This window comes from Alligator sinensis, unplaced genomic scaffold, assembly GCF_000455745.1.
Source record: "Alligator sinensis unplaced genomic scaffold, ASM45574v1 scaffold1204_1, whole genome shotgun sequence".
Lineage (NCBI taxonomy): Eukaryota > Metazoa > Chordata > Crocodylia > Alligatoridae > Alligator > Alligator sinensis.
Window position 1 is genome coordinate 160247 of NW_005842412.1, and position 25991 is coordinate 186237.

At 44.3% G+C, this 25991-nt stretch overlaps 1 long non-coding RNA gene across 1 annotated transcript in view; it reads left to right on the forward strand.

The window, feature by feature from the left end:
* The window catches only part of LOC112551304, a 44803-nt gene extending 19439 nt beyond the window's left edge, over nucleotides 1–25364 (forward strand). The window contains exons 2-4 of the long non-coding RNA XR_003095591.1: nucleotides 22793–22901; nucleotides 24566–24675; nucleotides 25106–25364. This is a non-coding gene — a long non-coding RNA (uncharacterized LOC112551304). The remainder of the gene's footprint in view (nucleotides 1–22792; nucleotides 22902–24565; nucleotides 24676–25105) is intronic.
* Nucleotides 25365–25991: the final 627 nt, after the last annotated feature.

Sequence of the window (25991 nt, forward strand, 5' to 3'; positions counted from 1 at the left end):
AGTTTCTCGTACAGGAAGGGATACGTCTAGGAATTTATCGGCGACGGGGAGAGGCTAGAGGCTGTTCGTTCTTTTCCCCGGAGTTGTTGAAGCTCCGTGGGTTCGGTTATCAGGCCTCTATTGCCTTTTAAGAAAAGCGTTGGGTCCGTAAGGATCCGCTGCGCTTAGAGATCTTCACGCTCTCCCTCTCGAACTCCAATTGCTCTCTCTCCAACTTGGGCGGAAACCACCCAAGCTCTTTATACAGCTAGCAAGCCAATCACTACCGCCACGTGTGCATGTATTAGAATCGGCTAATAATGTGGCACGAATCTTCATACAAATGGCGGGAACTCCTTTGCACCGTGCATTTCCTGGATGCAAAAGAAATGCACCATGCAAAGAAAGCTACAAATTTGGCGGGAATACTCTGTTGCACCGGAGTTCTCCTCTGCAGCAGAAAACTCCACCGTGCAAAGAAGCTGCAAAAAATCACAACTTTGGGTTGTGACACATTGATGCAAGTGTTATCAGCAACAGAAAGCATGCTTACATTTCCCATGTATATCTATTCCTACCGGTGGAGTTGGTACCTAGCCTAACGAGCTCCAAGTCCTTGTGCTTTTAGTGTCCGAAAGAGGATAAACCAACGCCTAAATATTTACATGAAAGACTGACGCAGTGCTTAGTGCGTCATGCTCCTCACCCTTAGCAGCTCTGAACATCCCACCTCGTAACTCCTGCGTGTTACCCACTCTCACTATTCAGTCATAAAAGCTTGCAATATCTGGTGTTTTCCTTAAAGTCCCAACGGCTGCTGGCCAGTGATTACAGAAGACTCTCAGCTGTCAGATTTTTTATTTAAATGTAAGTTTCTGGCCCTTGTGGTTGTAACGATGAGACTGAAAATGCAAAGCAATCATGCCACAAGCATTTCTATACGGGAGGAAATAAGCAATCCAATGTTTATTACTATAAAAAATGTGCTGATAGTTTTGGAGGTCTGACTCATGACTTCTGGACTCTTGGGGCTGCTTATCCCATCCATCTGTTAGCAGTTTGTTTCTTTGTGGTTTATTTAACTTTGAATATTAATATTATGTTAACCAAGAACCTAGACTTATTTTTTTCCCCCTATTTCTTAAGCTCTGTCCTTCACAGAAGGATGGTTGCCTTGGTTCAAGTGCCGTCGCTCCACTTTCTCAATGTCTCTCCAAAGCTGCTAAGGTCAGCCGTGATATCTCACTCTCTTTTCCCCCCTTAGCTCCACCCAAATACTCTAGATGGTTTTAGGGCCTTACCCGTTAAAGGACCCTACTTACCAGAACTTCTTCCTGGGGAATATTTGCTGGACTTGCTCTCTGGATTTCTTCGTGGCTCAGATTTTAAGCTTTGCTATCTGGATCAATTAATGTTGAGCTTCCTCTTTCCCACCACTCCCCCACCCTCTTTTCACTTGCTCTTGCCTAAAGGAATTGTTTTTTTAGCCCCATTTTTTGTTTGGCAAAGGAAGTGGTTGTCTCTGCACTCTTGGGCCTATTTCCATGATTGTTTTAACTTATGTCATTAAGCACCTGGCAGCATCTGGATATGGGCAAAGTAAATTGGTGTGGCAGGATCTCCAAATACTCTGAGACATTGGATATACTGTAAGCTGTAGTCATGGTAGGTCAATAATTGGGTTTCCTCCATGAGATATCCCATGCTGCGGGGAGGGGTGGAGGACTCATCTGAGAGTACAGTTTATTTTGGAATTGTTCTGTGGGCAGTCACAGGGATGAGCTATTGTTTCTTAAGAGGAGGATGTGGATAAACCTGTCAGCTCAGCTCCTCAATGGTTCATCTTTCCCAACTTGCCAAATCTGTTCCCTGGATTTGTTCCAGTGATTTGTCTAGTCTAGTCTTAAATGGCGCAGATAACTGGATTCAAACCACATCCTTTTCAAGATCTTTTGATGTAAAAGTTGTCATCATACATGTATTTTCAGCCTCATCACTTCATGCATCACAATGAGTTTTACTTCCAGCCCCTAGGTACTCTGAGCACATAGGAAAAAATGTGAAGCTTATTTGTTCAATTCTGTGGCTGATTTCCAAGTTTTTTCTGTTGATGCCTGTCTGCCCCAACATGCCACCTGCCTCCTCTCCCCATGCTCAATTCCCCCTATTGCCTTTCCCTGACCACCACTTACCTTCCTGTTGCAGCTCCAGCCCTGCTCTTGCCCTAGGCAAGTAGTACACACTGGCTCTGGCTACAAAACAGTGGTTGCAGCAACTAGACCTGGCCCAAGAGCCAGGGCTGGAGCTGCTGCCACCACTGCTGCATGGTGGGGCAGAAGCTGGAGCTAGTGTGTGCAGCAGGGGCCAGGGGAGGGATAACATCTGGAGTCAAGCTCAGTCAGAGCTCAGTACCATCCCTAGACTCCTGGCAGCCCTGGGTGAACTTTTAGTATCAGGCCCCCTTTCGCCAGAAATAATGATAATAATAATCGGACAACAGAAAAAAAACATTACCATTTTCAGGCCCTCTTTCTGTCTGGGTCCCAGGAGGCCACACAGTTCGCCCATGCCTGTGTCTGGGTCTGCCCCAGATGCAGCCATTGTCCCTGCCCCCCATGAGCGTTGCATGCCTCCTGAGGCTGGGGGGGCACAGCGATTGCCCACAGGTGGCGGCAGCGGTGTCAGCAGTGGGGGTGTGGCAGCACCGAGCAGGGAGCTCCTCCAGGTGGGCATGGTGCTGGCCGTGAGGAAGGGGGTGGTGAGCGGTGACCACCTGCAGGCATCCCTGGCAGCGTCGGTGATAGCCAATCTCAGGGGGTGCATCACCAATCTCAGGGGGTGCACTTGCACCCGCATGTACCCCCTATGTATCGCCAATGCCTGCCCCCTCCCCTGCCTGTACTCATATTCAAGACAAGGGCCTTTTTTGGATTTGAGTAAACATGGTTCATCACAGGGGCACAGAAGGGAATTGGTGAGGTTTTATTCGCCAAGGCGCCCCCGGGGGTTACAAGAAATAATGGCCACGAGCTAGCAGAGAGCAGATTTAAACTAGACATTAGGAAGAACTTCTTCACAGTTCGAGTGGCCAAGGTCTGGAACGGGCTCCCAAGGGAGGTGGTGCTCTCCCCTACCCTGGGGGTCTTCAAGAGGAGGTTAGATAAGCATCTAGCTGGGGTCATCTAGACCCAGCACTCTTCCCTGCCTATGCAGGGGGTCGGACTCGATGATCTATTGAGGTCCCTTCCGACCCTAACATCTATGAATCTATGGTAGTTTATAGACATGAACTCACCTATACAATGGTTTCTGGCCATGTTTACATGGCAAACTTAGATGTCCAGTATGCTGTGCTGCTCCAGGCAGGCAACACAGCACAGCAACTGCCAGGCAGGGTAACTTTATCATGTAAACATAGGCTGTGGGTGAAGCTTTCGCCTAGAAGTCAGCCCTGTAGCTTTCCATATTGCATGGAATAGTCTATATTGAATAGTCATATTTAGTGGATGCAAAGGGAGCCAGAATAGTACAAGAAATAGTGACAAAAATGGAAAGGTGGTTCAATTCTATGTAGCAACCTCCATCTATCTTAGGTATTTATAGGATCCCTGTCATCTTAGTATCTGGGTACTTCACAATCCCTATCTTCACAACACCTCTTTGAAACGGGAAAGTGCAACACTCCATTTTTTAGATGGGAAACTAAGGCACAAGAAGGATCTCAGGCTAGAGCAGTGGCTCTCAAGCTTTATGGACTCAAAGCACCCCTCATTGAACTTGAGGCACCCCTCCATAACTTTTGTGAATTGAGTGCCACCCAATTTCAAAAACTAATTTATATATTCCAGTGCTTCCGTCCTTGCAGAGGAGCCAGGCATTCGTTGTAGGGGAGTTCCCAGACAAGGATAAGCCTGAGCCTGCACTTACGTGCTTATTTTCTCACATCTCAAGGGACCCTTCAAAGGATCTGGCAGCACCCCGGGGTCTAGAAACTTGACCAAGGATACACAGTAAGTCTGTGGTACAACAGGGAGTTGAACAAAGATCTCCAAGCTGAAGGCTTTGCCATAAGCACTTGACTATCCTTTCTTTTTCTTTGCCATTGCTATCCTTAAAATATGTTACCAAAGCATAGTTGTTAATCTTGGTTTCTTGGCTGCAATAAGTGGAATTATTAAATATCTGTCTGCTAAAGTTCCCTCTGTAGTTGCAGGGGGGATGCACTGCTTTCCTGTCCTACACTGTTGCCTAGTTTTGCTGTACACAGTTAAGCAGCTGCCTTATTTCACCCGCAGGTCAATGAGGGAGTGAACTGAACCCTGTGGTTAGCATGAATATTGTATTTCAGCTTAGAATTGCTTTTGATCCTCATGGGATGAGAAGCACTACATAATAGTAAGATAATTGTGGTTCTTTATACATGCTTTTTATTTGTGTTTTTTTAAACATAAAAATTGTCACTTTATCACAGAGAGAGAAACCATTTGAACCTTTTGGCACTGATGCAAACTGACATACAGCCATCCTGACTCATGCAATAAAGTGTACATCATCCATGTATGAAATAGGTCAGTACACTCCTAGGAACACTTCAGTGACACAAGAACACTCCCTGCTTCTTGGGTAATAAGAAAAAATGAGTTCTGCTTATTCAAGTCCAAGCAGGGATCTTAACTGTGTACCTGCAGGTGGAGATGAAGAAAAAAAAGTTTGGAGTTGATTCATAACCTCACCAGCGAAATGCAGCCTTTCCAAACTTGCATTTGGGTTCCCAACATTGCAAAATTAAAGTTAGGGAATTCAAATTATGATATCATAATGGGAGGGGGTAATAACAAAAAATAGAAGGCTAGAATAACAAATAGTTTTCAGCGCTGGTTCAACTCTGCATTGCTGCAGTTCAAACTGCTGCTTGAGACGAGCATTCTTTCTGCTATCAGAACAAAAGACCTTAACAGGCAAGGGGATTAAAAAAAGGAGGACTCAATTAAGGAATTCGGATCTTGCAGTATGTGGACAGCCACCATAGTCTTTGAAGCCAGTACAGTGTGTTGTATCACTGCACAATGAGAGTGGAATGCATGGCAGTGAGTGAATATTATTCAGCTCTAAACCACATTCTTACTAAACCTTGCCATAATGCAATAAAATAACAAATACCTTGGTCTTTTTAAACTGGTCACTGTGTTACATGGGACAGTTTAAAAGGACTCGGTCAGATGTATGGTCAGTTTTAAATATATATATTTGGAGGTTATTTTAGATCCTACACCTCCCTCTGAATGTTCTTGTCAACTGTGGGTTCAAAAACACATTTTTCAGCATCTTCCAATGCATCTCTCTGCAAGATCCGTACAAAGAAGGGAATTGCTAGATTGCACAAAATGCTGACAAATGCTGAAAATAAACAAACTGGAAACTCTTCTCTTTCAATTATTTTGGTCTTTGTTTTTACTTGAGGGGAAAAAGGGCAGGTTAAAGAATCTCAGACGGATAGATTAAATATTCAGAAATTAGAAGGTTATTCAAATTATTGTAAATAATATTGTATTATGTATAGCTCTCAAGAGAATTAAAAAAATACAAGTGAGATACTGCACACATGGGACAAGACTTTCAAATGTAAGTAATGTGGTCTCTTGAAGAAGAAAAAGTTGCATTTAAACATCCAAAATTGTTGCCATGTTTTATAAATAAACAAGCTTGCCAGTATCCCCGTATTTTCCACACTTTTGTCCAGCCTAGTCTTAAATAGCTCAGGCAATAGGGTTTAACCCCTCTGAAGATCTTTCAAGAGTGTAAACGATGCTGTCAATAATATATCTTCAGCATTATGGAGAGAGAATATGAATGCCATCTCATGCAGATTTGTCTCCTTGGTCAGGTGCCTGACGCTCGGGAAGATTAAGTGTTTTTTTGCACCAGCCATACAAAGAGCCCATTGTGAATAAGGGATAAAAGTCATGAGGGGACTTAGGTAGCAGGATGTTTTTATGTGCCCTGCCAGCGTGGAGAAAAAGAGTCCTGATTGGTCATGAAGGCTTTCTGCATAAAACATGGGGAGAATTAAGCACCCAAGAATGGTATTCACAGAAGGCAGCAAATCAAGCAGGGAGCGCAATAAGATAACCAGTGGGAAAGGCCAAGAAGAGAGGAGGAGTTTAATCCTGCCCCTCAGAGGGAGCTGGACATCTCTCCCCATTTGAAATTCACAGCTGTGATCCCTCTGATGGACCTAGGCCATTTGCATTCTCAACGGGACAGGAACGTGCTTCATAGAGTCATCGAAAAGTAGGACTGGAAGGGACCTGGGGAGGTCACCTAGTTGAGCCCCTGCTCAAGGCAAGATCGTCTCTGTCTAAACCCTGCCATCATGCTATTTAATCTGCTCTAAGAAACTTCCAAGGATGGAGATCCTGGAACCTCTGGGGAATCTAGCGAGGTTCCTGTGCTCAACCATCCGCCCGGTGGAAAAGGTCTTCCTGTTCTCCAACCTAAATGTCTCATGTTGCCGTTTAAGAACCTTACTTCTTGTCCTGTCCGCTGCCTCCACAGAGACTAGTCTGTCCCCATCCTCTGTATAACCATCCTTCAGGTATTTGAAGACTATTATCACAAGTGCCTCCTCAGACATTTCTCTTCTTCAAACTAAATAATCCCAGTTCTTCCAACCTTCCCTTTCATGTCTCCTGACCTCTATGCATTTTTGTTGCTCTCTGCTGGACGCTTTCCAACTTTCTTATGCCTTTCTTAAAGTGTGGTACCCAACACTAGACAGCTCTCCAGGTCAGGACTCTCCAGTGCTGAATAGCGTAGAAGAATCACTTCCTTTGACTTGCAGTTCTTTGACTGTTTTTAATATAACCATGTGTGCTATTGGCCTTTTTTGCAAAAAATAGCATACTGTTGACTCCTACTTAGCTTGTGATTCACCATAATCCCTAAGCCCTTTTCTACAGTACTCCAGCTGAGTCAGTTTTCCCTAGTTTGTCTCTGAGCATTTGATGTAGGCATTTGATTTCCCCCATTTGTATCTGAGCAGTGTAGGCTCCGCGGCTGGCTGGGGCGCAGTGCCTCAGCACGGGTACTCCACATGCTCCAGCGTGGGGGCTTCACAGTGTGGGGCCTCCCCTGCCCTAAGGCACACGGAGACAGGGGAGCAGCCAGCAAAGGGCTGCCTGCTCCCCTGTCTCGAGACACACTGTGAAAACTATGAAAACGTGAAATATGTGCAGTGAATAAGTAGAAATGGTGACTACATACTACTGTATATTTTGTGTGCCCATATAAATTGTCTTGCCTGCAGAAGCTCTCATAAGACAGGGCTTCCACTATCTGCTAGCATTTTAAAGCACCAGGTTTTCAAATCCCGGTCAGAGCGGATCTGGGCAATATCATGCCAAAAATGCCATGGGCAGTAGCATCTCATCTACATTTAATGCTTTCATGGTTGCTACCCCTGGTAGAAATAAATTAGTGGTGGCAGCCATGAAAAAAATTTAGGCTATGGCTATGTCAGTCCTTTTAAATCAGTCCCACTCTTTTCTGTAGGCTGCCCACATTTATGGAATCCAATGTATTAGTGAATGTTTTAAAAAATACCTCTAAAATACCTCAGAAAAAATGCAACCATCATGTTTTTGGATGGCCCAGCTTTTTTTTTCTCAGGAGGAACACAGCGTCTCAGTGGAACAGCTGAACCTAGACAAAAGCACATGCAGCTCTGCTCCTAGAGAGCATTACTCAGGAAAACAACCATCCAATGCTCAAGGCCACCAGCAGATCCTCTCGCATGATGGATCACACCACTCAGCAAATGTTGCAGTCTTCGCCTTGTTTTCTGTTGTTATGCAATCCAGCAGAAGATCTTGTCAAAAGCAATAGCTGTGCCCAATCTGACCTGCATATAATTAGAAGAGCCTGCTTCCTTGTAAGACCCCTGAGTTTCTCTGTGTGGGATTTTGTGGGATCATAAAATGTGAAGGAGTTCCAGATGTGGGGGAATTTAAAATTTCAGGTGGGGCTGCCCCCTCCTCCCATGGCCAAGGCAGTGGTCACTTTAGTGCAGCTTCAACCCTTCTACTTACAGTTTTATAAACTCTACACTAACAGTGGAGAAGCAGGGTCAGGGCTTGTGCCCTGTGTTACAGCTGTAGAATGGGTGAGCTAAGCTCAGTCTTTGGGTTTTACTGCATGTGCCCTACTTCTGAGCACATCAAAGCAAAACTACATTTCAAATGTGTATTGTGTGTGCCGTGTTGCAAGGCTGACCAAAGAATTCTCTCTCTTCCTGCTATGACAGTATCGAGCAGTGTTTCTCCAACTGAGGGTTGGAGAGGGCATGCAGGAAACATTTAGAGGTTAGGTATGAGGAATTAATGGGGAAGCAGAAGGGAAAGGGGGATGTATATATGAAAGACAAGGATGAGAGGGCAAAATCAAAGAACAATTCTTCTTGATTGTGGGAGAGACTGCAGCATGGTTGTAGTGACATAAATTGTTATCTTTTTTTGTTATACATGTTACAGCCATAATTAGAGTGCCCAGCAGCATGACACACTTTATGGGAATACATGACCCCCAAAATTTTGAGGACAACTGGCACAGAGCCTGCAAACAACTGGGACCTGCTGCCCGTACAGCTAGACTGCCATATCATAAGTAAAGTTGATCGCAATTTGCTACCCTGTGTCCTGGTGAAATATGACCCTCGGGCTCTTGCCAGTTTATCAGCACAGCCCTCCACAGAGTAGATCATATTTTCTAGTCTTGTGTTTCTTGATGTATGATTTAAGGTTTTTTTTTAAGAAGCCTCATTTCAAAACAACTTCTGTACCATCACAAAGCAGGGAAACCTGTTGAGTGGCGCTTTCCAGGCACCAGGCTGATCTAAAGTAGGTGCTGTGCACTGAGCGGGCAGTATCTTCTTTGCCAAGACAGAAGTCATTCTAATCATCACTCCATGTAATCCCCTTTTTAATGACTGAGCATGTGGTCTGGAAATCTGCATGCTGTTAACTCGAGCATTACATAACTCTAAGCTTCAGTGTCTCTGTAAGATATAGAAGAGCAGCTTCCAGCCAGTGGCTTCTCCTGCTTGGTAGATTTGCACCTTATAGACTAACTAACTCAGAGATGCAAGCCAGACAGAGCTGCTGTGTGCAAGTTGCAGGAGTCCAGGCTTAGTATACCAGCTGTGACAATGTGCAGGGCTTGCCAACAGAATGTCCTACCTCCTGACAAGGTTGGGGGTGGACAACGATGACTGCTAATTAGCTATGTCCCTTCTGGTGTTTGGTTCAAGTTGGCAGACACAAGACCCTTCAAGTGGCTTGTTCTGTGAGGTCAAAAACCAGGGGAAGTTAGGAGAAAGTTAAAATCTTTACCCCTTCTTTCTTGTACCTTTGCGACTATCGGATGATCAAAACAAAAGAAGAACCTTTCTCCTTTTTCTACATTTGTATACCTGAGTTGATTCTCCTGTTGCAGGATTCAGGTACCTCCTGTTTGGCTTCTGTCTGCAACAGAAGAATAGGGCTCATTCTTTATTCTACTTGGAGGCAATGCTTTAGAGGAGCTGCATTAGGCCAAGAGCCTCCATGATTCATAGAAACTGCCATACTGGCTTAGAGCAGTGGTTTATCTAAGCCTTCATCCTGTCTGAGACAATGGCCAGTACCTGACCCCCTCCTCAGGAGGAGCCAAGAAATAATTCCCTAGCATACAGAAATTATTTGCTCCTCTACTATCCCAGAAACACCAAATGTCATGAGAGAGCTTATACAGGAGAATCAGAGTCAGGCCACAAGTGGCTGTGTGGGGATGAGCCAGAATTATGTCATTGGGGCTGGGAACAGGACCGTGTGGCTGAGCCTTCTTCTGAGGTTTTCATGGAACGAGGACGATTTTAACTCCTTTGAGCTGTTTTGAGCAGGCTGTTCTCTAGCCTTTGGACAATTATGTCATAGCACTTCCTTGTCAGCTGAAAAATGTCTTGTTCTCATCCCCAAAGAGGCTTTTTTTTCTAGGAAAATTGGAAGTCAATTTGAAGAGTAATTTCTGAGGGTGAAAAAAAAGTATATGGTCTGTCTGTCTAGCTTTCCCCCCGTCTCTGTGTTCTAATTTCATTCTTCAAAAAATGTTCCCGGGTTCTTCACTCCACTTGTATCAACTAAGGAAACCTGTTACATGTTTAATAGTATTAATTAATGTATTACTGGCATTAAGTATTGCCCAGAGTTTTCAGTCAGAACCAGAGATTTACTTGTAAAAAACCTAGTATAATACACAGGAAGCCACAGGCCCTGCCTCCTGAGGACCTTTCAGGTTAAGAAATATATATTGGTGTATATATAGTACGCTGGATGTCACTAAAATACATGATTATACCATGGGAAAGTACTATTTTACTGTAAGTTAGACAAGTGTGTCCTTGCTGTAACTCAACTGACGTCAGTGGTCTTATGTCTGGAGTGAATTCGGCCCTATTATTAGCTTCTGTGATACAAGTGTTATTTACTTTAGTGTCTGTGACCATTTTCTCCTTCATTGGACCTATTGATCAAGAGCTTGCTTAGTTCTTGGGGTTTTTTAGGTCCAGTCCCCACTGAGAGCTGCTGGTGGCTGTTGGAGCTCAGCCACAGTTCTTTGCACATACGTACTGGTAGTAGTGTGGAGCCTCTGCAAGTATCTAGCGATTTTTGTCAGTAAATTAGAGCTGGAAGCAATTGAAATACTGTATCTTTTTGGATGCACAGCATTGATACGTCATATTTAGGAAATTAGCAATAAGCATTAATAGGGAGGGGAATTAACTGTGGAACGAACAGGAAGCAGTGGATTCTCCTTGATCTCTTATCAGGGATGGATGTCTGCCTGGAAATTATGCCTTAGTCAAACAAATTATTGGACTCTGTACAGAAGTAACTGGATGAAACCTTCCAGAGTCTCTCCCAAACTGTCTGTAGCTCAGTCTCGTGTTTGGATTTGATCCATTTTAGAAGCAAGAGCCACCCATGGGGATCTGATCCAGATCCAGACTTTCCCAGAGTTTTGATGTAGATCTTTTGATTGCCTTTGAAATGGACGGAGCCCAACATAGGTATATAGTTGTGTGAGCATCTCTGGCAATAACAGCAATGAAAGAGAGACAAACTTGTATTTCAGTGACTAGTCATTCACAAAGGTTACTGAGAGATGTCTGCTTATGCACATGGGACACATACAAATGCTGAAGGAGTGAAAGCGGCAGGAAAAGGAAGGAGAAAAGCTGAGATCCCTGAATGATGTATTTCAAAATGAGGCCTTCCTTCAGGCAGCCTGCTGTGAAGATGACACCATTCTTCATGTAGTGCCTTTTATTAGACAGCATGCTAAATCTCCAGACCAGTGATGCAGAGATGCAGCCATCGTGGACTCAAGGTTTGTTTTGTAAAGGCCAGAGCCCAGCCCACTTCAATCTTGATTTTTCACTAACCATTTTTTTTGTGACCGGGGAATCAAGTGATTCAAGGAAGTTCCACCCTTTTCCATTGTTTTCCAGCCTTCACTGTTTTCTCTTCCAGTTCTGAAGAAATATAGAAGCCAAAACTGTCAGCACAACTGCTTTCGATTGCTTTTTCGGTAGAATAACAGAGGCTGAAATGGAGCTGCTCATGGTTCTTCTTTGTGTTGCTGTGTCACTGAACAAAAGAAAACGATTGCTTCTCCTTATTTCTTTTCTCAGATTTCCTTCTTTCCTCCTGATAAAATAAGCTGCATCATACAGTCCTTGTGAACCTTGAAGGGAAGACGTGATTCCTCATTTCTCTAAAAAGCAAATCCTTTTCTGCTTATTCAAAAAATGATGTAGGAAGGATGTAGTCAGTTTTAACAGCTACAATCACTGTTTTTAATAATATAAACCATTCATAACAGCTACCAGTTTGTTTTACCTGGGAACAGAACGATACGCTCTCGTTCCATTGATTCTGTAGCTCCCAAACCTCTTCTGGCAAACAGCGTTTGTTCTTTTACCCTGGTTTTCCTGCGGAAACCAGGATTTTACCTCCATAAGCTGTTGATCATCTGCTGCGAGATTCTGAGTGGTTGTTAGTCCCACCATTTCCTTCCTGTTGGTGTTTTTAATTACACAGTGCAGAGCCTCATCCTCAGGGTGCAGAGCTCAGAGGTGGCAGATCAAGCTCGTAAGAAGTATGCGCTATTGAGGGCATTCAAAATATACAACATGTTTTACCTGTGTATGTACTAGCACAGGTGCCCACTTAAAGGGACAGGAATATTGGCACGACATCTATGTCATGAAAATTGCAGACTAAATCCAAGATTGGAAACTAAGAACTGCCTTCTCAACTCTGCCCGTTGGTGCTGGCTAGTGTTAGTAGGGCTTTCCACCCAAGGAGACTGAGTACCCTGTAAAGCAGCAACCATCCTCCTCAGATGTTTCATAAGCACATTATACACAGTGGGCATTATTGTATGCGAGTAAGATTATATAATCATAGACTCATAGAAAGCTAGGATTGGAAGGGACCTCAGGAGGTCATCTAGTCCAGCCTCCTGCTCAAAGCAGGACCATCTCCAACTAGATCATCCCAGCCAAAGGTTTGTCTAGCTGGGGTTTGAAAACCTCCAAGGATGGAGCTTTCACCACCTCTCTGGGTGACTTGTTTCAGCGTTTTACTGCCCTCCTTGTGAGAAAATAATTTTTATGATCTAACCTAAACTTCCCTTGCTGCAACTTGAGCCCGTTGCTCCTTGTTCTGTCGTCTGCTCCCACTGAGAACAGCCCAGCTCCATCCTCTTTTGATCCTCCCTTCAGGTAGTTGAAGGTTGCTATGAAATCCCCTCTCAGTCTCCTCTTCTCTAGACTAAATAAGCCCATTTCCCCCAGCCTCTCCTCAGAAGTCATGTACCCCAGCTCCTAAACCATTTTTCTTGCCCTCCACTAGACTCTCTCCAATTTGCCCACATCCTTTCTTAGTGGGGGGCCCAGAACTAAACACTTACCCTTAGCATAGACTTCCTCTGAAAAAGGTGAAAAGATTTTGGACACAAGCTCCTACATTAGATCAGAAAGGTCATAAATCAAACTAGAGACTTTACTGCAATATTAAAAAAAAACCCTAACCTTACAATGGCACACAGCATAGCCTTCTACTCCTAATCAGACAACTCAGCAGGAATTCACTGACTTTTACAATGAGAAAGATTACTGGAAAAATACTAAATTTAGTTTTGAAGGAATACTCTGTTGTAAATAAACAAGCATCATCCCCTGCATAGGTGTGAAAGGATTGCTCAGAAGATCTTTCAAATTTCCAAATGCCAGACTATCTGGGCCCTTATCCTATAGGTTTCTGTGCCTAAGGGATTGAGGTCCACAGGAAAAATCCAGTCCATAATCTTTGCATGTGGCTTCTGAAATTAAAGCTTCTGTGGTCCTGATGTGCCTGGACCCATATGTGAATATGGAGCCATCAGCATTTGCCAAATTCAGTGGTAGAGAAACTAATCTCACATCCTACTAAGCTATGCATCAAGCAAAACTCCTGGGAATGGAAGCAGACAATTGCTCCGAATGCAAATCGTTCTCTATCTCTAGTAAAGGCAAATGATTCTGTGCACACATCACCATTGTTATATCCTTGAAAGCCAGACAAGATTTAAATGAGTAATAAAGTACCTAATTGGACTTTGACCTTATGCAGAATTCAGTCGGCTTGTGTGTGTGCGTTTTCCCCTCCTTGGCCAGATACTTCCCTTGAGTAGCTGCTGCTGTCTAAATGCTATAGGTCAGTCTGTCACAGTCTGCTGCCTTTTGGCTGAGTTCCACCTGACAGCTTGTCGGCTAAGCCTTTCAAACAGAATTGCTCCTCTGCATCATCTGTCTTGCTTGCTGTTGGACTGGAAGGAGCCAAAGAGGACCACAGGATTACATTGTTAAGGCTATAATGAGAATGGAGTAAGTTTGTACCATAGCCCATGGTATGTCATGAGTATGGATTTATCTCATTCCAGTTTTCTGCTCCCAGCACAATACTAGTCATGAGAAAAAGGCATTTGCTGCTTGAACAACCCCCACAGTTGACATTTAACAAAAGAGGTAAGTTCATTGATTAATTTGGGCTGGGAAAGCAGTTGGATTAGCTGAGTGTCACAATTTTTTAGAGCAGGAACATGTTTAGGAATGCCTGGGAATACCAGACAAGGTTCCTTGGGTGAATTTGATATCTTTTATTAGACCAACCCAAATAGTTGGAGAATAGTTATTAAGCAAGCTTTCGGGTTCAAAAACCCTTCGTCAGGCTAAGGAAGTTTCAGCAGTTGGTGTGTGCTCTTCCTTAGCCTGACGAAGGGTTTTTGAACCCAAAAGCTTGCTTAATAACTATTCTCCAACTATTTGGGTTGGTCTAATAAAAGATATCAAATTCACCCAAGGAACCTTGTCTGCCTATGTCCTTAGACCAATACAGCTACAACCTAAACCCCTGGGAATACCAGCATATTCTATTATTTTGTTCAAAATGGAGAAACCTAGAAAGTTAATACCTTCTGGTATCTAAGGGCAGATTGTTGAAGTCATTATTCATGCAACCAAATAATGGTATGAAAGATGAAAGAAAATGACACTTTTCACTTAATGCCAAATATCTGACATGCAAACTTAGGTAGGACGTCATACAATGGTTTCAAATCACTTGAATAAACAGAAATTTTATCATCATCAATAGCACAATTGGACCAACAGTTTATGCTTAGCACTTGTCCCTGGAGTTCTGCTAGTGCTACTGAGTAGTAAAAACTGTATGAAGTTAGACCTCTAAGCTTTCTGAAGGCTTATGTTTAAAACATGAACAAGGTTTTATAAAAATATTTTATTTAAATATTTTTAAATATTTTTTAATATTTGTAAAGGATTTAGTTGTGCTATTCAATGTCATTAAAACGTGCAGTGTTATGATAATAGCAAGAGATTCTCTCTGTCCAGAAGTGCTAAATGTCATCAGACCTCAAATTTGGTGCAGTGCAACTGGGATAGGAAGGCATTTTCACAGTAGTGATGGTTGCATTTTAGTGGCAATGTCTGTTCATCCGAATTCTGCTTTCAGTCATACCTATTCAATCTTGGGGTATTTTCAATATCTATCCAATGTGGAGCTATTGCTAGAGAAGCAGCATTGTTCAGTAGGTAAGTGGGAGCCATAATGTCTAGAATCTGTTCCTGTTACTGCTACTGATGTACTTTGTGTCTTGAGGTAAGCCACAAGTTTCTGGGTGCCTCAGTTTCTCTTCTCACCTATTGTCTGATTTCTCCAGACTGTCTCTTACTATGTGTATATACAGCATGTAGCAGAATTAGACCTCGATCTCCAGTGCGGCTGTTTAAGGCTGCTATAGTACAAATAATGCGTTGACCCTATAGGACAAATTCTACTCAGTAGAACCACGTCCCATCAACTGAAGTTGTAAGCAACATTTAGCCCATCATATTGCTATTATACATACTGTGTCATTTTATGTGCACCGTCAGCAAGGTTGTGGATGACACCAAGCTGGGGGGAGTAGTAGATATGCTGGAGGGTAGGGCTAGGATTTGGAGAGACCTCAACAAATTGGAGGATTGGGTCAAAAGGAATCTCATGAGGTTCAACAAAGACAAGTGCAAAGTCCTGCACTTAGGATGGAACAACCCCATGCACCGGTACAGGCTGGGGGCTGACTGGCTGGGCAGCAGCTCTGCAGAAAAGGACTTGGGGGTTACAGTGGACAATACACTGAATATGAGCCAGCCCTGTGCCCTTGTTGCCAAGAAGGCTAACACCATACTGGGCTGCATTAGTAGGACTATTGCCAGCCGATAGATTGAAGTGATTATTGTCCTCTATATACAACCTGGATACCTTGTCCTCTATACAGCACTGGTGAGGCCCCATCTGAAGTACTGTGGCCAGTTGTGGGCCCCCCACTACAGAAAAGATGTGGACAAATTGGAGAGAGTCCAGCAGAGGCAACAAGACTGGATAGAGGGTCGGGGAACATGGCTGCTGAGGAGAGGCTGAGGAACTGGGCTTATCTAGTCTGGAGAAGAGAAGACTGAGGGGGGATTTACTAACAACCTTCAAGTACCTGAGTGTTTCCAAAGAGGATGGAGCTGGGCTGTTCTCAGTGGTGGCAGATGACAGAACAAGGATCAACAGTCTCAAGTTGCAGCAAGGGAAGTTTAGGTTAGAAATTAGGAAAAACTTTCTCACTAGGAAGGTAGCAAAGCACTGGAGCAGGTTACCCAGAGAGGTTGTAGATTCTCCATCCTTAGAGGTTTTAAAGACCCGGGTAGACAAAACTTTGGCTGGGATGAGATAGTTGGGGATGGTCCTGCTTTAAGCCAAGGGCTGGACTAGATGACCTCCTGAGGTCCTTTCCTTGTCACAGTTCCTTGCAGGGTAAAACAGATGTGAACTCTAGAGAAACTGCCTCTTGAACAAGTCCCTGACTTGGTTCCAGCCAGGCAATCAGGGCGATAGCCAGGTGAGTGTTACTGCCAAGCTGAAGTAACCTCATTTTGAAATGCCATCATGGAGCCTCTGCTGCAATTGCCAGGAGGGAAAGGGCCAGCCCTTTGTCCATAGAGCCACACTGGGTAGGGAGCTGGCCAGAAATCCCACCTCTTCTTTCTGCTGCCAGAAAGAAGAATCTCTTCCTGCCTTTCTTCTCTGACTTGAGAAAGGTGCGGCCATTTGAGAAGAAGGTACAGCATGGGCTGTAGGTGAGGGTATTTGCAGCCACTACAGACAGCAGACTCCAGGCTACGGGGGTTCAGGGCCAAGCAGCAGCCCAGGTGAAAGTGGTCATTGCTCTGCCCTGCACTGAACCAAAAGAAGAGTCACAAACCCATCCGTGGGGTGCCCCCAGAGCCCTGAGTTTCTCCCTGCTGTCCCACTGCTTGTCCCAAAGAACAGTAACTCCTTATCCCTGCAAGCCTCAGCTCTGCTGCCCTTGTACCAGACCCCCCTGCTGCAGGAGGGGAACCTCTACCAGTTCTCGGTGGATTCACCGGGGTTGTGTCCCCTTTTCCATAGTATAGGCTCGCCTGGAATATTGCATATATAGAGATCACATTTTCTAAAGGCAATCGGTAAGAAGACAAAACAACAAAAAAAGATGTATTATGTGGGAGAAAAAAATTAAACAAGCAAAACTGACCATAGTTTTGGAGACTGAATAAAAAAAAAGTAAAGTTTTTTGCTCTCTCACCTGGCTATACCTACTTAAAAACCTGCCAGTATCACCAGAAATCAGCCTGACTGCTGTTTCTGCCAGCCCTGGTTACTGAGAACTTTGAGCCTCCAAAACCTAGGATCCAAAGGATGCTGATTGTATCATAGATTGACCCTAAAATACCTCCAAGATAGGTCCCCCCCACTTAGCATTATTTTAATTGCTCCTGTAGCACCAGAATCCTCCAGAAATTTCTCTCCTTGGGATACCTGAATTCCCCTGGCTGATGGGTCATTTCTCTCGGATGCCTTCACTCTTGTGCAGTTGTTTTTCCCATTACAAGCAGACAGTAACTTGAGTGGCCATTCCACTAGTGGCCCCTTCTGTCTGCCATTGGGAGTGGCAATTGTCCTTGCCCTAGTATCCCAAAAGCAAGAGAGATTTAATAGTTCCACCCATTCCCTTTCCTTGACTAAACCATATCGAAAATCATACACAGGGACCTATCTAAATCACAGTTTCACAGACTTTTTGGAAACCACAAAAAGCAGCATTGTCCACAATTGCCAGGAAATCCAATATTGCCTGTAATTTCTCCACAAATCAACCAAAAACCAAAAAAGTGGTAGTGATGCAAACTGAGTGAAGGTGCCCTCCGCCAATCAGCGGTGAGGGGTGGGGCCACTGTGAAACACCTGCGAAACTGGCTCTGCGTGCTGTGAGCAGGCCGTAAAAAACCCTTTGTCTCGCCGCAACTTAGGTAGGTCCCTAATCATAAAGCTATATACATACAGCATAACATAATCCAAACAGTAATAAAAGCAACATAAATGCATACAGCATAACACTGACTTTCCAAAGAGATCACACATACCATATCAGTGAACACCAGAAAATCTAAATGACACTCCACAAACACCCCGGCCCACGGTGGGGTTCATGACAACATAACTAAACAGCTTGAGGCCTAAGGGACCAATGCTGAGGATGCTTAGAAGAATTTAAAAAATGGAGTTAATACTCATTTGGATAATGAGATTATGCAGAATTAAATATATAAGGATTTTTTTAAAGACCAAAAGTTAAGACAGGACATGCACCCTCATTCTTCAGGACATAAGCAAACCTCTAAGCAATATGGTTAGGAAAAAGCTTTTACCATGGACAGATTACTAATTTCCCCACTTGAGGCTTTCCCGCTGCTTCCTTTGCAGCAGGTAGCGTGGATCGGGCCTGAGCAGAGGACAGTGACTAGATCAGGCGCCCAGGGCAGAGCCGTGATTTGCTGCCCACGCGCCCCTGGTGACAGATGCAGGTTGCATGAGCAGGGGCATTCGGGGAGCAGATCACAGCTCTGCCCCAGGCACCGGCCCTGTGCATTCTCTGTCCAGCGATCCCAAGCTCTCCATGGAGACTGGCTGGGAGCCTCGTGGGCAGGGAACGTGGCCAGATGGACAGGATAGTGCCGTGGGCAGGAGGGTGGGGAACGGCATCCAAAGCCAGGGCCAAAATCTTGGGGCAGTAACAGCGCAGAACTGGGGCCCAGGGCAGAGCTGTGAGGGCAGTAGATCGTGGCTCCGCTGTGGGCCCCAGCCCTGCGCTGTAACTGCCTTGTGATCCCGGCCTCTCCTGTCCGTCCTGCTACCGAAAGCGCTCCCTGCCTGTCTATGGCACGCTGTTAGCACTATCTGCGCACACTGTCCACATGGGTCCCACCCCTAATGGTGGCTGTAGGGGGGACGGGCTGGGGTGCCCATGTCTGGCAGTGGCAGCTGGAGCCCATGTCTGGCAGCCAGGGCTGCCAGGAAGTGAATTCAGCTGTTGCACTGCTCCAGCCCCACTGCATACCCGGGGGCAGCAGGACCAGCCACATGCATCATAGCCTGGCCTGCCCCCCATACCTGGGCCAGGTGGAGCTGAGGGACTTACTGCAGGTTGGACAAAATCCCTTGGCGAGCTGAATGCAGCCCGCAGACCATATTTTGCCCACCCCCGGACTAGATGGAGCTGGGCTTACAGTTGCTTTGGAATTCCTGTTTTGGTCTTATTACAAAAGTCCCCAAAGAAACACCAAAACAAGTCTATCCAATGTAACTAGCATAGTTCAGCATTAGATACCAGGCTGGTGAGCACCTTGTATTAATTTACAGAGTGAAGATGTCTTAGCTTAAAGAGATAGTGTCCATGTCTTCCTCTCTTTTTGTATGAAGCAGCAATGTTAATGTTCAAGACATGTTTTCTTCACCTTGGTTTTTGAAAACTCATTTTAGTTAAGACAGGGGTGAGCAAAATGCGGCCCGTGGGACGGATGCAGCCCGCCAGGCTATTCTATCCGGCCCATGAGGCTCCTAAAAAATTTAGAAAATGAATATTTATCTGCCCCTGGCTGCCTGTCATACAGCCCTTGATGGCTTGCCAAAACTCAGTAAGCGGCCCTCCACCCGAAATAATTGCCTGCCCCTGAGTTAAGAGCTAATACTAAAAATAGGTGTAGTGGTTTGGAACCTGCAGATCTTGATGACCAAACTGGATAAATCCAGAAATTTTTCCTTAATTTTTATGCAGGGAGATGTCTACTGAGTCAATGTTCCCATTGTGTACAGACTAACACAGAATAAGGGCTTCAGGATGTTGTATACTTGGAGCTGTGTGTGTACAGGACTTGGCCATTCAGAGGTGCTAGGAGGTCTGTCACCAGGCTTAAATTCTGCTGAAAACATTTGTCCCAAGTCCAGTTTTCCTACCAGATAGCCACACTTCACAAAGGCAGAGATCCAGCTGGCATGTCCTGCCCGAAAAATTACACAATGTTTAAAAGTAAAGAATGCAACCCAGCAATTGTCAGCCTGCTTCAGATGTGGTTTGTTACAGTATGTTAATGATGCAACATCAAATGCTAAATTCCATACTACAGCCCAGTGCTTTGTGGCATGATGCCTGGCATGATACAGAAATGTAGCCAATGGCTGGAAAATGTACAGCTTGCCAGGTGGGATTTGATAGAAGTATTTTCAAATGCATCCGCCCCACTTGTAAACACCTCACCGTGAATTGAACCTAGATGAAGACACCTGTGGAGCTTGTAAGAGGGTAATTGGTTGTGAAGGGAAACTGGACTCTGGAGACAGACATGCCAGCTGTCATTTATTTTTATTCTGATTAACATTACAAATGCAAAGAACAGATGAATACTCCTTATCTGTGAGTTTCGGCTGATAAGCAGCAGCGTCTGTACTGCAAGGAGAGACTTGTCCTCCTGCTAAAATCATAGACAGTTTGTCCCACAGATCATTTGCCTGCAGCTTCCTTCTGTTCATCTCTCACAAGTTACACACTTGCATCTGGAGGACCCTTTGGTATTTTCTCATGATGTCCCTATCCTTTTTGTTCATGTTTTGACAACTTTGCCAGCAGACTGCTAGCCTTCATGGCATCAATTAATAATTGCATGGCAATTTAGAACATAAGAATTGCCATTTACTGAGCCATCTTGCCCAGTTTCTTTTGTTGCACAGTGGCAGAGAGTGGATGCTGAAAGGGAGAGTGAACAGGGGATGAATAATGCTTTTCCCCTGATCCTTTCCCGCTTGCAGCCTTATAAGGTTTTTCCCCTGATCCTTTCCCGCTTGCAGCCTTTATATAAAATATTTACGTAAGTAGTGGTCCAGAGAGGGTGAGAATGATTGCCAATGTTAAGAGTTTAATTTGTTTAGTCTAGCTGAAGGATATCTAGGGTGACATGGTTACAATGTACAAGTAAATACCACAAGAAGAAAGTACCATGTAGTACAGGGCTCCTTAAACTAGCAAAGAAAGGCAAAAGAAGAACCAATGGAAGCTGGAGCCATACAAATTCAGACTGGAAATAAGGCACAAACCTTTTAACGGTGAAGTAAACCAAAGAAGAACAAACTGCCAAGGGACATGATAGATTCTCTACCAGTTGATGGTGTTAGATCAAAACTGTGTGCCCATTTGGTAGGTATGTATTCACCAAGTTATTAGTCTCAACCCAGAGGTATTATTGGTGATATACTACAACCTGCAATGTGCAAGAGATCAGATGATATGATTTAATGATCCTTTCTGGCCTCCAGCATAATTGCAATAACTCTCATTCTTGATTACAAAAAGGCTAAACACTGATTTGTGTGTAACCGTGGATTATCTTTAGCCTCAGAGATGGAGGAAGAAAATGCGAATGTTTACTTTATATTTGTTTTAGAGCAAACAATAATAAACAAAATAATTTAACATGAGGGGGGTAATGGAGCTCAAGCTGGAAGATGCATGGGGCATACTTTTGCATGTTTTCTGTATCTAAATAGAATATAGGAAAGTAAGGCTGGAAAGGACCAGACAGGAACATCTAGTCCAGCCCCTGGATCAAGGCAGGATCATCCCTGACTAAATCATCTCCACCAGGTATCTGTCTAACGTGCTCCCGAAAACCTCCACAGACAGATTCCACAACTTCTCTAGCTAGCCTGGTCCAGTGTTTGACCATCCTCATGGGCACACAATTCCTCCTAATTCCAATCTAAATTTCTCCAGCTAAAGTTTGAGATCTTTGCTCCTAGTCCTGTCCCCTACAGACACAGAGAAAAGCCCATCCTCTGTAATTGCCCTTCAGGTGTTTGAAGACTGTTATCAAATTCCTTCTCAGTCTTCTCTTCTCCGGACTGAATAACCCAATGTCTTTCAGCCTTTCCTCACAAGTCGTGTATCTGAGGCCCCTAATAATTTTTGTTGCTCTGTGCTAAACTTTTTTCCAAACTGCCCACATCCATCTTTAAGTGTGGGGCTGAGAACTGGATGCACTACTCCAGGTGAGGCCTCACCAGTGCCAAAGAGCAGAAGAAACACTTGATTTACGAGTGACAATCCTGTTAATGCAACCTGGGCTGCTGTTGGCTTTTTTGCACAAGAACACACTGTGGGTTCATATTCAGTTTATGATCCACCATAACCCCCCAGGTCTTACTCTGCAGTACTGCAGCCTAGCTAGTTAGTCCCCAGCCTGTATTTGTGCATGCAATTATTTCATTGCAAGTGCAGGACTTTGTACTTGTCTTTGGTGAATTTCACAAGGACAAAGAATTTGGTTGATTGTAGACCATTTCTCCAGTCCATTCAGGTCATTCTGGATCCTAGCCCTACTTTTTGGAGCATCTGCAACTCTTCCCAACTTAGTGTCATCTGCAGATTTACTAAGTCCCATTTACTAAGTCGATCCCATCTTCCAAATCAGTAATGAAAATATTATACAATACTGGACCTAGAAAAGACCCCTGGGGAATCCCACTTGATACCTCCTCCCAACTAACCATTGAGCCATTGATAACTGCTCGTTGAGTACAATAATCCAACCAGTTATGTATCCACCTTACTGTACTTTTGTCTGGTATTTCCTTAGCTTATTAATGAGAACAATTGTTAATGAGAATGTCATGGGAGACAGTTTTATAAGTCTTGCTAAAGTCAAGGTATATCACATCCAGTGCCAACTCATCATAGAAGGAAATCAGGTTAATCTGGCATGACTTGCACTTGCTTAATCCACGCTGACTGTTCCTTTCATCTTGTTCTCCTCTAGGAGCTTAACAGTGGATTCCTGGAGGACCTGCTGTATGATCTTTCCAGGTATAGCGGTCAGGCTGACTGATTCATAATTCCCTGGATCCTCCTCCTTCCCTTTCTTAAAGGTGGGTAGCAAGTTGCCCTTTTCTAGTCATCTGGGACCTCTCCTGACCTCCATGAGTTCTCAGAGAGGATAGCTAGTGGTTCTGAAATTACTGCAGCCAATTCCTTCAGTACCCCAGCCCGCATCCAGACAAGCACAGATGTGTTGTATATGGCACCACATACCGCCCATTACATTGTTCTCCATGCTCCAGGGGAGCAGTGCGGAGGGTTTTTTGACCCCATATCCAGGGATCAAAAAAAAAAACCATGGAAAAAAAAAAGTGGAGTGGCACATGTGGCAGCAGCATGCGCCATCCAAAGCTGGAGCCTGGCTGGCTGGAGCCTGGCTGGCTGAAGCCACGCTCTGCTGCTGGCCAGGCTTCATGCAGCAGGATCGCCACTGCTGCAACCCCAGGAGGCCCCCCGGTAAAGCTGCTGGGGCCAACTCAGGGCTGACCCTAGCCTCTCCTACCCCACCTAGGGTAACTTGCCGTGCGCCAGAGCGTGCATGGCACAAGCATTCCTCGGGGACAACTAGTAGCAGCACAAGGTGCGCCACTGCTAGTTGTCCCTGGGGAGCCAAATGTCCATGCATATCTGGATGCAGCCCTAGGGTACATCTCACCCTGCCCTGCTGACTTGAAAGTATCTAGCTTCTCTGTAATCCCTAACTGGATCTACAACACTAGGCTGTTTGTCTCCTTCCCTGTCTTTGCTGCCAACTGCACTTGTCATCTGGTGGCTACATCTGTTTGTGAAGAGTGAAGTAAAAAAGGCATGAAATTCTTCAGCCTTCTCTGTATCATCCGTAGCTAGATTGCCTTCCACATTCTGTAAGGGAACTGTGGTGTTTCTCCGTTGTTAATTATTTTACCATGCGTGCATGCATCCTAAACTGGATTGCATTTGAGTTCCTCTTTTCCTATTAGCTATTAACAATTTAAATGTTCTAGCTTGCAGCTGTGCCATATTTGCAAATCTGGAGATAACAGTTGTATAGAAGAGCAGTTGGAAAGCTGTAGTGAAGGTTGCTGACTTTTAAGATGGTTGGACTGTTGTTACAGTGTTCATCACCCTTGATAACTTTTACAAGTTAAGTACTGTAAAAGTGGTATCAGCACACAACACTGGGGTCTTTTGAAAGAAGCCAGAATGGCCTTGAGGAACAGGGTCAAAAAATATACATGTTAGTACTGTTTATCTGTTAGCTCTGCCTCTGCTTCTATCTGGCCCCATCTCAAAAGTAGCTGATGTTTTTATAGCATTATCCCACAAGCAAAAATCATCCATGCAGGCACATGATATGTCTCAGCTCTAAATGGATGTGTTCTAGTTACCTATAATTTTACAAGACAGCACACATCAAGTACAATTACATGCACATGAATTACATTGGTTTCTTCTACTTGTCAAGTTGGGCATTGTCAATTGTTTTTTGCACTCTTCTGTAGAAATACTTGGTTTATTTACATCACTACTAATTCTTGTCTTGACTTCTACCGAGTCTCCTGTACAGGTATAAACTTTTTTGCATAATACATTAATTACTGTTTCTGTGTGGGAAGCAGATACACTGTATAAATCCCATTTCTTAACCCTGGGAACAAGTTGGAATAGAAAACAGCAGCCAGGAATAGGCCAGACCTACAGAAATGAAGTTCCTGAGTTTTTCTTTTCTTTCCAGTCACAAGAATACATCGATTACAAGCTCGATACACATCCCATTCTCATTTCCTCCGAAGGAAACTGAAGCTTATCATTTGGAAAGGACCCTGTGGTTGGGTGGTAGGCACTGTAAGTGTTATCTTTCTTGAGATTTGCACAATATATGTAGTATGCTCCAGGTCTGGTCCCAGCCAAAGCAAATGCAGCCAAATGATTGATGGGATCAACATAACTATTAGTCAACATTACAAACTATCCAGAGGGTATGCAGGCTTCATGCAGCGGAGCTTTATGGCTTGTACATTGGAAAGTTTCAAGTAGTTTGAACTTGATTGGTTTTCCCCTGTTTTTTATTTACTCCCTCTTTCCCCTCACTCTCACATTTAATCCTCATTAGCTTTTTATAAACCTGCATGCTCTTGGCGCCATGTCTATTCCAGTAGTCCTGTGTAGCTTCTCTCCCAAGGTGTGGCTTTAATCACCTCTCCCCCTGCTGTCCAGAGAAACATAGTATTGTCAAGTATTAGAAGCAGATTCTCCCCTCTCCTTTGTGGGTCAGGTCCCAGGGAACTCATGCCTTCACTGAAAGCTACTCTCCACTGTGCCTGCTACACAAGGATCCTCTCCCTTGAGAAATCAGCATTAGGACTACATCTGGCAAGGAGAGGAGTACCCAGAAACCAGGAAACAATAAAGTAAAGGACACAACACCATACAAATCCCTATTAAAGGCAAGACACAGAGGGAAAGCTTTACTGAAAAGAGGAAAATGAAGAGGAGGAGAAGGAAAGGTTTAAAGCTAACTAAGCATTAATAAACACCACTAATTAAACCCATCTCTTACCTCTTAAGTTTCTCAAACTTGTTCAAACCCTTGCTTCCTTCTCTGGAATCTCATTGTGGATGGTACGGTAAGGGTTGTGTGTACTTAGGTGAAATGTGGAAGCATTATAGCCGAGGCCCTGAGAGGAGTGGGAATTTAGTATGGGTTGCCTGGGTCACACTGCCTGTCTGTCTACCCACTTACAACAAAAATCTCTCTTTTTGTTCAGGTGCTCCTTTCCCAGATAGCTTACCACAGCAGTTGGTCAACCATAGATTGTCACTGGTGCAGTATAGGGTGGCCATCATAGAAGACACTCTGGTTTTCTGCTACTCTGTCCTCTATTGATACGAAACTCGATGCCTTTATTTTTCCAAGAGAAAAATGGAGGACATAAAGGTATCGGGTTTTGTATCAATAGAGGACAACCAGACTGTCCTCTATGATGGCCACCCTAGTGCAATATGTGGCAGAGCTGTCTGTGTGGTAGACCCACATGTATCCTTTGATGATCCTGTGACATGGTGAGTACAGGTCACCACTGTAAAAGAAGTCACGCACAGGCATCTTCCATGCCAGCACATTCCTCAAACCCTTTGGTGACCAGCTAATGGTGACAGGC